The sequence below is a fragment of the Crinia signifera genome, chromosome 4 (assembly GCF_055691185.1).
Source record: "Crinia signifera chromosome 4, ASM5569118v1, whole genome shotgun sequence".
Classification (NCBI taxonomy): domain Eukaryota; kingdom Metazoa; phylum Chordata; class Amphibia; order Anura; family Myobatrachidae; genus Crinia; species Crinia signifera.
The window spans coordinates 6,109,014-6,124,501 of NC_139220.1; the positions used below are offsets into that span (position 1 = coordinate 6,109,014).

General features: G+C 51.5%; 2 protein-coding genes across 4 annotated transcripts in view; one reads left to right on the top strand and one right to left on the bottom strand.

Moving 5' to 3' along the window:
- CACNA2D4 (calcium voltage-gated channel auxiliary subunit alpha2delta 4) overlaps positions 1-15,488 on the bottom strand; it is a 207,866-nt gene that overhangs the window by 51,412 nt on the left and 140,966 nt on the right.
- The window catches only part of LRTM2 (leucine rich repeat transmembrane protein 2), a 36,575-nt gene that overhangs the window by 2,673 nt on the left and 18,414 nt on the right, over positions 1-15,488 (top strand). The gene's annotated exons all lie outside the window — the stretch shown is intronic.

Sequence of the window (15,488 nt, forward strand, 5' to 3'; positions counted from 1 at the left end):
CAGTCTGCCAGTCACATCACGCTGTGTGCCTGAGTAAGATGTCACAGTCCGGAGGGGACAGGCGTACTGCCCGTGTCATTCCAAAATTAAATTAATCCCAGACTCAGGTGAAATATAATTATTACAAATCAATAAGGATTCCATGTGATTATGACCGGGGACCTCTGTAATAATAACGCATGGTGCAGTAATTAGTGCCTGAAACTGTACTACGAGTGCAGGCGTGCGTGATGTATTTATATAGCGCACGCATATACCAAAGCGCTGTACAGAGAATATTATTACCAGTTATTTATATAGCGCACACATATTCCGCAGTGCTGTACAGAGACTATTATTACCAGTTATTATATAGCGCACACATATTCCGCAGCGCTGTACAGAGACTATTATTACCAGTTATTATATAGCGCACACATATTCCACAGCGCTGTACAGAGACTATTATTACCAGTTATTATATAGCGCACACATATTCCGCAGCGCTGTACAGAGAATATTATTACCAGTTATATTATATAGCGCACACATATTCCGCAGCGCTGTACAGATAATATTATTACCAGTTATTATATAGCGCACACATATTCCGCAGCGCTGTACAGATAATATTATTACCAGTTATTATATAGCGCACACATATTCCGCAGCGCTGTACAGAGATTATTATTACCAGTTATTATATAGCGCACACATATTCCGCAGCGCTGTACAGAGACTATAATTACCAGTTATTTATATAGTGCACACATATTCCACAGCGCTGTACAGAGACTATTATTACCAGTTATTATATAGCACACACATATTCCACAGCGCTGTACAGAGAATATTATTACCAGTTATTATATAGCGCACACATATACCACAGCGCTGTACAGAAACTATTATTACCAGTTATTATATAGCACACACATATTCCGCTGTGCTGTACAGAGACTATTATTACCAGTTATTATATAGCGCACACATATTCCACAGCGCTGTACAGAGAATATTATTACCAGTTATTATATAGCGCACACATATTCCACAGCGCTGTACAGAGATTATTATTACCAGTTATTATATAGCGCACACATATTCTGCAGCGCTGTACAGAGACTATTATTACCAGTTATTATATAGCGCACACATATTCCGCAGCGCTGTACAGAGAATATTATTACCAGTTATATTATATAGCGCACACATATTCCGCAGCGCTGTACAGATAATATTATTACCAGTTATTATATAGCGCACACATATTCCGCAGCGCTGTACAGAGATTATTATTACCAGTTATTATATAGCGCACACATATTCCGCAGCGCTGTACAGAGACTATAATTACCAGTTATTTATATAGTGCACACATATTCCACAGCGCTGTACAGAGACTATTATTACCAGTTATTATATAGCACACACATATTCCACAGCGCTGTACAGAGAATATTATTACCAGTTATTATATAGCGCACACATATACCACAGCGCTGTACAGAAACTATTATTACCAGTTATTATATAGCACACACATATTCCGCTGTGCTGTACAGAGACTATTATTACCAGTTATTATATAGCGCACACATATTCCACAGCGCTGTACAGAGAATATTATTACCAGTTATTATATAGCGCACACATATTCCACAGCGCTGTACAGAGATTATTATTACCAGTTATTATATAGCGCACACATATTCCGCAGCGCTGTACAGAGATTATTATTACCAGTTATTATATAGCGCACACATATTCCGCAGCGCTGTACAGAGACTATTATTACCAGTTATTATATAGCGCACACATATTCCGCAGCGCTGTACAGAGAATATTATTACCAGTTATTTATATAGCGCACGCATATTCCACAGCGATGTACAGAGAATATTATTACCAGTTATTTATATAGCGCACGCATATACCGTAGCGCTGTACAGAGAATATTATTACCAGTTATTTATATAGCGCACACATATTCCACAGCGCTGTACAGAAACTATTATTACCAGTTATTTATATAGCGCACGCATATTCCACAGCGATGTACAAAGAATATTATTACCAGTTATTATATAGCGCACACATATTCCGCAGCGCTGTACAGAGAATATTATTACCAGTTATTATATAGCGCACACATATTCCGCAGCGCTGCACAGAGAATATTATTACCAGTTATTTATATAGTGCACACATATTCCGCAGCGCTGTAGAGATTATCACCAGTTATTATATAGCGCACACATATTCCGCAGCACTGTACAGAGAATATTATTACTGACCTCTCCCTTCCTCCTAATACACAGACACCAGGACACACTGACCTCTCCCCTCCTCCTAATACACAGACACCAGGACACACTGACCTCTCCCCTCCTCCTAATACACAGACATGAGGACACACTGACCTTTCCGTTCCTCCTAATACACAGACACCAGGGGACACTAACCTCTCCCCTCCTCCTAATACACAGACATCCGGACACAATGACCTCTCCCCTCCTTCTCATACACAGACATCAGGGCACACTGACCTCTCCCCTCCGCCTAATACACAGACATCAGGACACACTGACCTCTCCCATCCTCCTAATACACAGAGACCCGGGGGCACTGACCTCTCCCCTCCTCCTAATACACAGACATCAGAACAAACTGACCTCTGCCATCCTCCTAATACACAGAGACCAGGGGGCACTGACCTCTCCCCTCCTCCTAATACACAGACATCAGGACACACTGACCTCTCCCCTCCTCCTAATACACAGACATCAGGACACACTGACCTCTCCTCTCCTCCTAATACACAGACATCAGGACACACTGACCTCTCCCCTCCTCCTAATACACAGACATAAGGACACACTGACCTCTACCCTCCTCCTAATACACAGACATAAGGACACACTGACCTCTGCCCTCCTCCTAATACACAGACATCAGGACACACTGACCTCTCCCCTCCTCCTAATACACAGACATAAGGACACACTGACCTCTCCCCTCCTCCTAATACACAGACATCAGGACACACTGACCTCTCCCATCCTCCTAATACACAGAGACCAGGGGGCACTGACCTCTCCCCTCCTCCTAATACACAGACATCCGGACACACTGACCTCTCCCCTCCTCCTAATACACAGACATCAGGACACACTGACCTCTCCCCTCCTCCTAATACACAGACATCAGGACACACTGACCTCTCCCATCCTCCTAATACACAGAGACCAGGGGGCACTGACCTCTCCCCTCCTCCTAATACACAGACATCCGGACACACTGACCTCTCCCCTCCTCCTAATACACAGACATCAGGGGACACTGACCTCTCCCCTCCTCCTAATACACAGACATCAGGGCACACTGACCTATCCCCTCCTCCTAATACACAGACATCAGGGGGCACACTGACCTCTCCCCTCCTCCTAATACACAGAGACCAGGGGGCACTGACCTCTCCCCTCCTCCTAATACACAGACATCCGGACACACTGACCTCTCCCCTCCTCCTAATACACAGACATCCGGACACACTGACCTCTCCCCTCCTCTTAATACACAGACATCAGGGCACACTGACCTCTCCCCTCCTCCTAATACACAGACATCAGGACACACTGACCTCTCCCCTCCTCCTAATACACAAATATCAGGACACACTGACCTCTCCCCTTCTCCTAATACACAGACATCAGGACACACTGACCTCTCCCCTCCTCCTAATACACAGACTTCAGGACACACTGACCTCTCCCCTCCTCCTAATACACAGACATCAGGACACACTGACCTCTCCCCTCCTCCTAATACACAGACATCAGGACACATTGACCTCTCCCCTCCTCCTAATACACAGACATCAGGGGACACTGACCTCTCCCCTCCTCCTAATACACAGGCATCAGGGGACACTGACCTCTCCCCTCCTAATACACAGGCATCAGGGGACACACTGACCTCTCCCCTCCTCCTAATACACAGATATCAGGACACACTGACCTCTCCCCTCCTCCTAATACACAGACAACAGGGGACAGACTGACCTTTCCCCTCCTCCTAATACACAGACATCAGGACACACTGACCTCTCCCCTCCTCCCAATACACAGACATCAGGGGACAGACTGACCTCTCCCCTCCTCCTAATACACAGACATCAGGGGACACTGACCTCTCCCCTCCTCCCAATACACAGACATCAGGGGACACTGACCTCTCCCCTCCTCCTATTACACAGACATCAGGGGACACTGACCTCTCCCCTCCTCCCAATACACAGACATCAGGGGACACTGACCTCTCCCCTCCTCCTAATACACAGACATCAGGGCACACTGGCCTCTCCCCTCCTCCTAATACACAGACATCAGGGCACACTGACCTCTCCCCTCCTCCTAATACACAGACATCAGGGCACACTGACCTCTCCCCTCCTCCTAATACACAGACATCAGGGCACACTGGCCTCTCCCCTCCTATTACACAGACATCATGTCACACTGACCTCTCCCCTCCTCCCAATACACAGACATCAGGGGACACTGACCTCTCCCTTCCTCCTAATACACAGACATCAGGACACACTGACCTCTCCCCTCCTAATACACAGACACCAAGACACACTGACCTCTCCTCTCCTCTTAATACACAGACATCAGGGCACACTGACCTCTCCACTCATCCTAGTACACAGGCATCAGGGGACACTGACCTCTCCCCTCCTCCTAATACACACACATCAGGGCACACTGACCGCTCCACTCCCCCTAATACACAGACATCAGGGGACGATGACCTCTCCCCTCCTCCTAATACACAGACATCAGGACACTCTGACCTCTCCCCTCCTCCTAATACACAGACATCAGGACACACTGACCTCTCCCCTCCTCCTAATACACAGACATCAGGACACACTGACCTCTCCCCTCCTCCTAATACACAGACATCAGGACACACTGACCTCTCCCCTCCTCCTAATACACAGACATCAGGGGACACTGACCTCTCCCCTCCTCCTAATACACAGACATCAGGGCACACTGACCTCTCCCCTCCTCCTAATACACAGACATCAGGGGACACTGACCTCTCCCCTCCTCCCAATACACAGACATCAGGGACAAACTGACCTCTCCCCTCCTCCTAATACACAGACATCAGGGGACACTGACCTCTCCCCTCCTCCCAATACACAGACATCAGGGACAAACTGACCTCTCCCCTCCTATTACACAGACATCAGGACACACTGACCTCTCCCCTCCTCCCAATACACAGACATAAGGAGACACTGACCTCTCCCCTCCTAATACACAGACATCAGGGCACACTGACCTCTCCCCTCCTCCTAATACACAGACATCAGGACACACTGACCTCTCCCTTCCTCCTACTACACAGACACCAGGACACACTGACCTCTCCCCTCCTCCTAATACACAGACATCAGGGAACACACTGACCTCTCCCTTCTCCTAATACACAGACATTGGGCACACTGACCTCTCCCCTCCTCCCAATACACAGACATCAGGACACACTGACCTCTCCCCTCCTCCTAATACACAGACATCAGGACACACTGACCTCTCCCCTCCTCCTAATACACAGACATCAGGTGACAAACTAACCTCTCCCCTCCTAATACACAGACATCAGGGGACACTGACCTCTCCCCTCCTCTTAATACACATACATCAGGGGACACTGACCTCTCCCCTCCTCCTAATTCACAGACATCAGGGGACACACTGACCTCTCCCCTCCTCCCAATACACAGACATCAGGGACAAACTGACCTCTCCCCTCCTCCTAATACACATACATCAGAACACACTGACCTCTCCCCCCTTCCTAATACACAGACATCAGGGACACACTGACCTCTCCCCTCCTCCTAATACACAGACATCAGGGCACACTGACCTCTCCCCTCCTCCTAATACACAGACACCAGGACACACTGACCTCTCCCCTCCTCCTAATACACAGACACCAGGACACACTGACCTCTCCCCTCCTCCTAATACACAGACACCAGGACACACTGACCTCTCCCCTCCTCCTAATACACAGACATCAGGGGGGACACTGACCTCTCCCCTCCTCCTAATACACAGGCATCAGGGGACACTGACCTCTCCCCTCCTCCTAATACACATACATCAGAACACACTGACCTCTCCCCCCTTCCTAATACACAGACATCAGGGACACACTGACCTCTCCCCTCCTCCTAATACACAGACATCAGGGCACACTGACCTCTCCCCTCCTAATACACAGACACCAGGACACACTGACCTCTCCCCTCCTCCTAATACACAGACACCAGGACACACTGACCTCTCCCCTCCTCCTAATACACAGACACCAGGACACACTGACCTCTCCCCTCCTCCTAATACACAGACATCAGGGGGGACACTGACCTCTCCCCTCCTCCTAATACACAGACATCAGGACACACTGACCTCTCACCTCCTCCTAATACACAGACACCAGGACACACTGACCTCTCCCCTCCTCCTAATACACAGACACCAGGACACACTGACCTCTCCCCTCCTCCTAATACACAGACATCAGGGGGGACACTGACCTCTCCCCTCCTCCTAATACACAGACACCAGGACACACTGACCTCTCCCCTCCTCCTAATACACAGACACCAGGACACACTGACCTCTCCCCTCCTCCTAATACACAGACATCAGGACACACTGACCTCTCCCCTCCTCCTAATACACAGACATCAGGACACACTGACCTCTCCCCTCCTCCTAATACACAGACATCAGGACACACTGACCTCTCCCCTCCTCCTAATACACAGACACCAGGACACACTGACCTCTCCCCTCCTTCTAATACACAGACATCAGGGGACGCACTGACCTCTCCCCTCCTCCTAATACACAGACATCAGGGCACACTGACCTCTCTCCTCCTCCTAATACACAGACATCAGGACACACTGACCTCTCCCCTCCTACTACTACACAGGCGACACTGACCTCTCCCCTCCTCCTAATACACATACATCAGAACACACTGACCTCTCCCCCCTTCCTAATACACAGACATCAGGGACACACTGACCTCTCCCCTCCTCCTAATACACAGACATCAGGGCACACTGACCTCTCCCCTCCTCCTAATACACAGACACCAGGACACACTGACCTCTCCCCTCCTCCTAATACACAGACACCAGGACACACTGACCTCTCCCCTCCTCCTAATACACAGACACCAGGACACACTGACCTCTCCCCTCCTCCTAATACACAGACATCAGGGGGGACACTGACCTCTCCCCTCCTCCTAATACACAGACATCAGGACACACTGACCTCTCACCTCCTCCTAATACACAGACACCAGGACACACTGACCTCTCCCCTCCTCCTAATACACAGACACCAGGACACACTGACCTCTCCCCTCCTCCTAATACACAGACATCAGGGGGGACACTGACCTCTCCCCTCCTCCTAATACACAGACACCAGGACACACTGACCTCTCCCCTCCTCCTAATACACAGACACCAGGACACACTGACCTCTCCCCTCCTCCTAATACACAGACATCAGGACACACTGACCTCTCCCCTCCTCCTAATACACAGACATCAGGACAAACTGACCTCTCCCCTCCTCCTAATACACAGACATCAGGACACACCGACCTCTCCCCTCCTCCTAATACACAGACATCAGGACACACTGACCTCTCCCCTCCTCCTAATACACAGACATCAGGGGGGACACTGACCTCTCCCCTCCTCCTAATACACAGACACCAGGGCACACTGACCTCTCCCCTCCTCCTAATACACAGACACCAGGGCACACTGACCTCTCCCCTCCTCCTAATACACAGACACCAGGGCACACTGACCTCTCCCCTCCTCCTAATACACAGACACCAGGACACACTGACCTCTCCCCTCCTAATACACAGACACCAGGGCACACTGACCTCTCCCCTCCTCCTAATACACAGACATTGGGCACTATATTATTCTTGGCAGTGGACGGGTTACACGGTGCCTCCTGCACCTTGCTCCTCATAGATTAGGGGGTCAATGTGATAAATCCCCCCCACCCCCGCAATGTAAAATGAGAAGCGCAGATTAAGACTTGAGCCGTATTTTGCCAAGAGATTATGCCCCCGGCAGGAAATTAAACCAGTGTTGGCAGAGGGTAGTCTACACGCCCAGGACGGTTCCTTCACACACTCCAAAATACTTGCATTCAAAAACTGGCATCACAAAGGCCACAGCCACCCCAAGGCCGGGGGGTGCCAACCTGACAGCGGAGACAGCAGCACAGGTAAATCTCTCGGGTCATTCTGTCTGTGCCAGCGATAGGTCACATGGTGAGGAGGTATTATAATACAAATCCACCGGTCTGTGCCCATTACAGGGTGTGGGTGTACGGATGTGTGTGGGTCATACACAGGCTGCCCTGCAAAGCTAACAATCTAATTTCAGTTTTTCAGGTAAGGGGATTGGTCGGCATTGCCCTACAGGTGCCTCGTGCCTCAATAAGATCCGAGTAGTGATGTAAGGATGAGGCGTAATATGTTATACGGGGGAATCCGGATGTAACACAAGATCTAATTCTCTACGACATCTGCCGGGAGTCGCTTACTACAGTAAGCAAACGTACTCCATAGGCGACATTAGGGGTCATTCAGGTTGGTGTGCAAAAGCAAACTCCTTCTTTAATGGACAAAACCATGCTGCACTGCAGGTGGGGCAGATGTAACAGGTGCAGAGAGAGTAAATACTGGTTGTGGCCTAATGGTGACCAAGTGGCGGTTCGCCGCTCTGCCAATGCCGGTCCGATCGGTGGACTCTGAAGGTCGGAAAGTTGTTGGCAGTTTAGCAAAATTTTTTAAATGTCAGTCTCGCAAAGTCCGATTATTTTTGGCTCTGAGTTCCAGAAAGTTGGATATTAACGTTGACCTGACCCAATCACTGGCAATACGGGTTATTACCGCAATGAATAGCAGGGGTATGGCCGTATTAGGGTTAATGTATGTCTTTGCTAATGTTCTTCACACTGACGATTGCTGTCCGCTAGATTACTCCGTGGGGTCTTATTGGGATAACGTAAGACGATTAGTAACCCGGCAGCCCAGGAAAATAACGCAGCACTTTAAGCTGATAATGGTCCATATGGGTAACGTTTGTGCCATCGGCTGCTCCCGGTAATAATCGCCACATTGTGCATCCTCACCTGCACATGTACAGAAGCTGGTGGACGATGCCGTCTCGTGCGGTTTATATTACAATGTAATACCGATGGGGATACAAGGATGCGATCATCGTGTTATGCGATCTGTGTGACCCCACTGTTCCCGTGTCACTGTGACGGGAATGTACGTTGTAGCGTGTCCTGGATCAGCTACCGGTGGGGATACAAGGATGCGATCATCGTGTTATGCGATCTGTGTGACCCCACTGTTCCCGTGTCACCGTGACGGGAATGTACGTGGCAGCGTGTCCTGGATCAGCTACCGATGTGCTGTATATAGTGGCGCTAATTAATCTCTTATATATTTGGCTACATCTGTCACTCAAAGTGTGTCTGACCATCTAACGCTGGGTGGAGCCTCTGACTCACATGACAGAGAACCAGCCCAGTGAGCCCACAGTCATAGGAGGGACACATTGCTCTGCTCCTGCACTTTCCTTTTAATGTATGATTGCCATCACCTGTGTTGAAGCACCTTTCCTATCAATTAACCTGTTCAACACAGATGGAGGTAATCATACATTAGGAAGAAAGTCCAGCGGCAGAGCATTGTGTCCCTCCTGGCATGGGTCATGTTGGGAGGTATGCACAGTGCCAGACACCCTCTGCCTCCCCATGTTACCCAGCAAAGACACAGCTACTCACCAGACACACCAGGTGAGCGCCCCCCGCCACCCCCCCCTACCGCAATTCGCGGCACCCCCCCCCCCCCACGATTTGCTGCAACCCCAGCCCCCACAACCCCCCCCCCTCCGGCGATTCGGGGCACCCCACCCCCCGCGTCCCCCCCATCTGCGATTCGCTGCAAACCCCCGGCCCATCCCCCCCTGCACCCCCCGCGACCCTCCCGTGATTCGCGGCACCCCCCCCTGACCCCCCCCCCCTCCCGTGATTCGCGGCAAACCCCCTGGCCCCGTGAACCCCCCCTCCCGCGATTCGCTGCAACCCCCGCGCCCACCCCTCCCGCAATTCGCAGCACCCACCCCCACGACCCCCCCTCCCCCAATTCATGGCACACACCCCCCCCCCGCCACCCCTGCTCCCGTGGACACCCCCCACCACCCCTCCCCCCCAGCCGCCGCGATTCACAGCAACCCCAGGATCAAATGGCACATGCAAAACACTGACACGGCTATGGTCGACGATGAAAAAGGTTGACATGAGTTTTTGAAGATTTATTTTTCATTTTAAGAATGTTTTCATATTCATTCTCATGTGTCGACATGGTCACCAATGAAGTGCCACACTTATGTCAACATTTAATGTGTTGACCTTTCTGTGTTGATTTTTTCTTGTGGCGATTTGCGGCACCCCAGCGACCCCCTCCCGTGATTCGCGGTACCCCCCCCCCACGTGACCCCCCTCCCGCGATTCGCGTCACCCACCCCCCACGACCCCCCCTCCCGCAATTCGCTGCACCCCCCGCGACCCCCCCGCGCAATTCGCAGACACCTCCCACCTCCCCAACCCCCCCCCCCATTCACGGCAACCGCACGATTAAATGGCACACGCAAAACACTGACATGGCTATGGTCGACAATGAAAAAGGTTGACATGAGCTTTTGAAGATTTTTTTTTCACTTTTTAAATGTTTTCATATTCATTCTCATGTGTCGACATGGACACCAATGAAGTGCCACACTTATGTCAACATTTACATGTGTTGATCTTTCTGTGTTGATTTTTTCCTGTGCCGATTTGCGGCACCCTCCCGCGATTCGCAGCACACCCCCCACTATTCGCGGCACCCCCAGCGACTCCCGCGATTCGCGGCCCCACCCCGTGACACCCCCCCCCTCCTGCGATTCGCCGCACCCTGTGACCCCCCCTCCCACGATTCGCGCCAATCCCCCGGGCCCCCCCTCCCATCCACCCACGACCCCTCCTCCCGTGATTCGCGGACACCCCTCACCTCCTCCCTCCCCCCCCCCGCGCGTGATTAAATGGCACATGCAAAACACTGAAACGGCTATGGTCGACAATGAAAAAGGTTGACATGAGTTTTTGAAGATTTATTTTTCTTTTTTTTTTGAATATTTTCATATTCATTCTCATGTGTCGACATGGACACCAATGAGGTGTCACACAACATTTACATGTGTTGACCTTTCTGTGTTGATTTTTTCTTGTGCCAATTTTTTTCCAGTGACAACTATGTGCACGTCAACCTAGACATCATCAACCAATTCTTTGTATAATATATAACACCTTTTCTGTTTTACTGTAGGTGCTTTAAGTCAGATCTTTTACTGCTACTATTACTGTTTATGTAAATGCATTCTGAATGACAGCAACATCCTACCATCCTTCTACAAGAATATATAACCAACTAGGTGATTTATCGTGCCCCGTGCCCCCCCCTCCCGCAATTCACGGACCCCCCGCCCACCCCCCCTCCCGCGATTCCCGCCCCCCCTCCCACGATTCACGTCATCCCTGCGCACCCCCCCTCCCGCAATTCGCAACCCCCCTCCTGCACTTTGCGGACCCCCGCCCTCTCCCGCGATTTGCGGACACCTGCGCCCAATCCCTCCCTTGATTCACGGCACCCCCCGTGCCCCTCCCGCAATTCACGGCACCCCTAAGCCCCTCTTTAGTCCCCCATATACTCACACACCCCTATCACTACCCAGCTTCCTGCTCTCCTGAACCGTAACTTCCATCACTGGGGAGTCTCTGACGCTGTTTTGCCCACATGCCCCTATCATGCCTCATAGCCCAGCCTCCTGCTCTCATGCACCCTAACTACCACCCAGTAGGAGGAGACACTGACTGAGGGCCACCATCCTGTACTCCTGTACTGCCACGCTGGACCCTCACCCACTGGCAGAAGCTGCACAGTATCTCCCACCCTCCTCTTTAGTCCCCCTTATGCCCACACTCCCCTATCACTACCCAGCCTCCTGTTTTAGTGTGTCGTGACCTCCGCCAGTGGGGAGCCGCTGGCTCAGAAACACCCTACTATACTATTGCACACACACACACACATTTAAACAACATGCACACACAGCCCCCCCCACACACCCACAAATGTCACTGTACCATCCACACTATCAATGTACATCTTACTCTGTAACCGCTTTTTAATTAAACAAAACAATACACACCCCCTTCCACATCATATGCTCTCTATGTAACACATTTCACCTATAACTCAAGTTGCAATACAGGCATCTTTCATACAATTCTAACCATATTTCTCATATACAAATGTTCACAAATTAAGGGGGCGCAGCCCCTTACGACGGTGTGAAGAGCGCCCGTAGGGCGCGATGAATCACCTAGTACACTCATAATTAACTATGGGTCATAGGGTTGACCACTGAAGGTCGACATGGGCTTAGGTCAACACAAGCATTAGGTCAGCATGGGCTTAGGTCAACAGTCAAAAGGTCGACATGGGGTTTTCATGTCTTTTTGTCGACACAGTTTATCCAGAATACGTTGCGTCTAAGCATTAATAGGAAGCGATAAGTAAAGTAGGATTTCTGGGGACAAAGTTGGTACTGTTCCAGCACTAGTTGGCAATGATGTGGTTGGCACCAGGTCCACGTTGCCATACACTGCCATGTCATCAGCTTGAACCTTTAATTGAGGTGGTTGCTCTGCGATCAGGTGACAATACTGTGGTCGCCAAGGGCTGTAGTGCTTTCAAAAGAATGAATGCCAATACGGGGGACTGCGATTGGGAAGGCGGCCAAGGTCTGTATTGTTAGACCACAGTAAGATGCTCGAGGTCCAGAGATCACAGTAAGATGCTCGAGGCTCCTGAACCGGAGAGCACAGTAAGATGCTCGAGGCTCGGGGTCCGGAGAGCACAGTAAGATGCTCGAGGCTCAAGGTCCAGAGAGCACAGTAAGATGCTCGAGGCTCAGGGTCCGGAGAGCACAGTAAGATGCTCGAGGCTCAAGGTCCAGAGAGCACAGTAAGATGCTCGAGGCTCAGGGTCCGGAGAGCACAGTAAGATGCTGGAGGCTCGGGGTCCGGAGATCACAGTAAGATGCTCGATGCTTGGGGTCCAGAGAGCACAGTAAGATGCTCGAGGCTCGGGGTTCGGAGAGCACAGTAAGATGCTCGAGGCTCCGGAACCGGAGAGCACAGTAAGATGCTCGAGGCTCAGGGTCCAGAGAGCACAGTAAGATACTCGTGGTCCGGAGAGCACAGTAAGATACTCGAGGCTCGGGCTCCAGAGAGCACAGTAAGATGCTCGAGGCTCCGGAACCGGAGATCACAGTAAGATACTCGAGGCTCAGGGGTCTGCAGAGCACAGTAAGATGCTCGAGGCTCGGGGTCCAGAGAGCACAGTAAGATGCTCGTGGTCCGGAGAACACAGTAAGATACTCGAGGCTCGGGCTCAGGAGAGCACAGTAAGATGCTCGAGGATCGGGATCCGGAGAGCACAGTAAGATGCTCGAGGCTCGGGCTCCGGAGAGCACAGTAAGATGCTCGAGGCTCGGGCTCCGGAGAGCACAGTAAGACGCTCGGGGTCCGGAGAGCACAGTAAGATTATTGAGGCTTGGGGTCCGGAGAACACATTTAGATGCTCGAGGCTTCGGGTCCAGAGAGCACAGTAAGATGCTCGGGGTTCGGAGATCACAGTAAGATGCTTGAGGCTCGGGGTATGGAGAGCACAGTAAGATGCTTGAGGCTTGGGGTCCGGAGAACACAGTAAGATGCTCGAGGCCCGGGGTCCGGAGAACACAGTAAGATGCTCAAAGCTCGGGGTCCAGAGAGCACAGTAAGATGCTCGAGGCTCAGGGATCCGGAGAGCACAGTAAGATGCTCGAGGCTCAGGGTCCAGAGAGCACAGTAAGATACTCGTGGTCCGGAGAGCACAGTAAGATACTCGAGGCTCGGGCTCCGGAGAGCACAGTAAGATGCTCGAGGCTCCGGAACCGGAGATTACAGTAAGATACTCGAGGCTCAGGGGTCTGCAGAGCACAGTAAGATGCTCGAGGCTCGGGGTCCAGAGAGCACAGTAAGATGCTCGTGGTCCGGAGAGCACAGTAAGATACTCGAGGCTCGGGCTCAGGAGAGCACAGTAAGATGCTCGAGGATCGGGATCCGGAGAGCACAGTAAGATGCTCGAGGCTCGGGCTCCGGAGAGCACAGTAAGATGCTCGAGGCTCAGGGTCCGGAGAGCACAGTAAGATGCTCGAGGCTCGGGCTCCGGAGAGCACAGTAAGATGCTCGAGGCTCGGGCTCCGGAGAGCACAGTAAGACGCTCGGGGTCCGGAGAGCACAGTAAGATTATTGAGGCTTGGGGTCCGGAGAAGACATTTAGATGCTCGAGGCTTCGGGTCCAGAGAGCACAGTAAGATGCTCGGGGTTCGGAGATCACAGTAAGATGCTTGAGGCTCGGGGAATGGAGAGCACAGTAAGATGCTTGAGGCTTGGGGTCCGGAGAACACAGTAAGATGCTCGAGGCCCGGGGTCCGGAGAACACAGTAAGATGCTCAAAGCTCGGGGTCCAGAGAGCACAGTAAGATGCTCGAGGCTCAGGGATCCGGAGAGCACAGTAAGATGCTCGAGGCTCAGGGTCCGGAGAGCACAGTAAGATACTCGAGGCTCGGGCTCCGGAGAGCACAGTAAGATGCTCGAGGATCGGGGTCCGGAGAGCACAGTAAGATGCTCGAGGCTCAGGCTCCGGAGAGCACAGTAAGATGCTCGAGGCTCAGGGTCCGGAGAGCACAGTAAGATGCTCGAGGCTCGGGCTCCGGAGAGCACAGTAAGACGCTCGGGGGTCCAGAGAGCACAGTAAGATTATTGAGGCTTGGGGTCGCGAGAACACATTTAGATGCTCGAGGCTTTGGGTCCAGAGAGCACAGTAAGATGCTCGGGGTTCGGAGATCACAGTAAGATGCTTGAGGCTCGGGGTATGGAGAGCACCGTAAGATGCTTGAGGCTTGGGGTCCGGAGAACACAGTAAGATGCTCGAGGCCCGGGGTCCAGAGAACACAGTAAGATGCTCAAAGCTCGGGGTCCAGAGAGCATAGTAAGATGCTCAAGGCTCAGGGATCCGGAGAGCACAGTAAGATGCTCGAGGCTCGGGGTCCGGAGAGCACAGTAAGATACTCGAGGCTCAGGGTCCGGAGAGCACAGTAAGATGCTCGAGGCTCAGGGGTCCGGAGATCACAGTAAGATGCTCGAGGTCTGGAGAACACAGTAAGATGCTCGAGGCTCTGGGGTCCGGAGAGCACAGTAAGATGCTCGAGG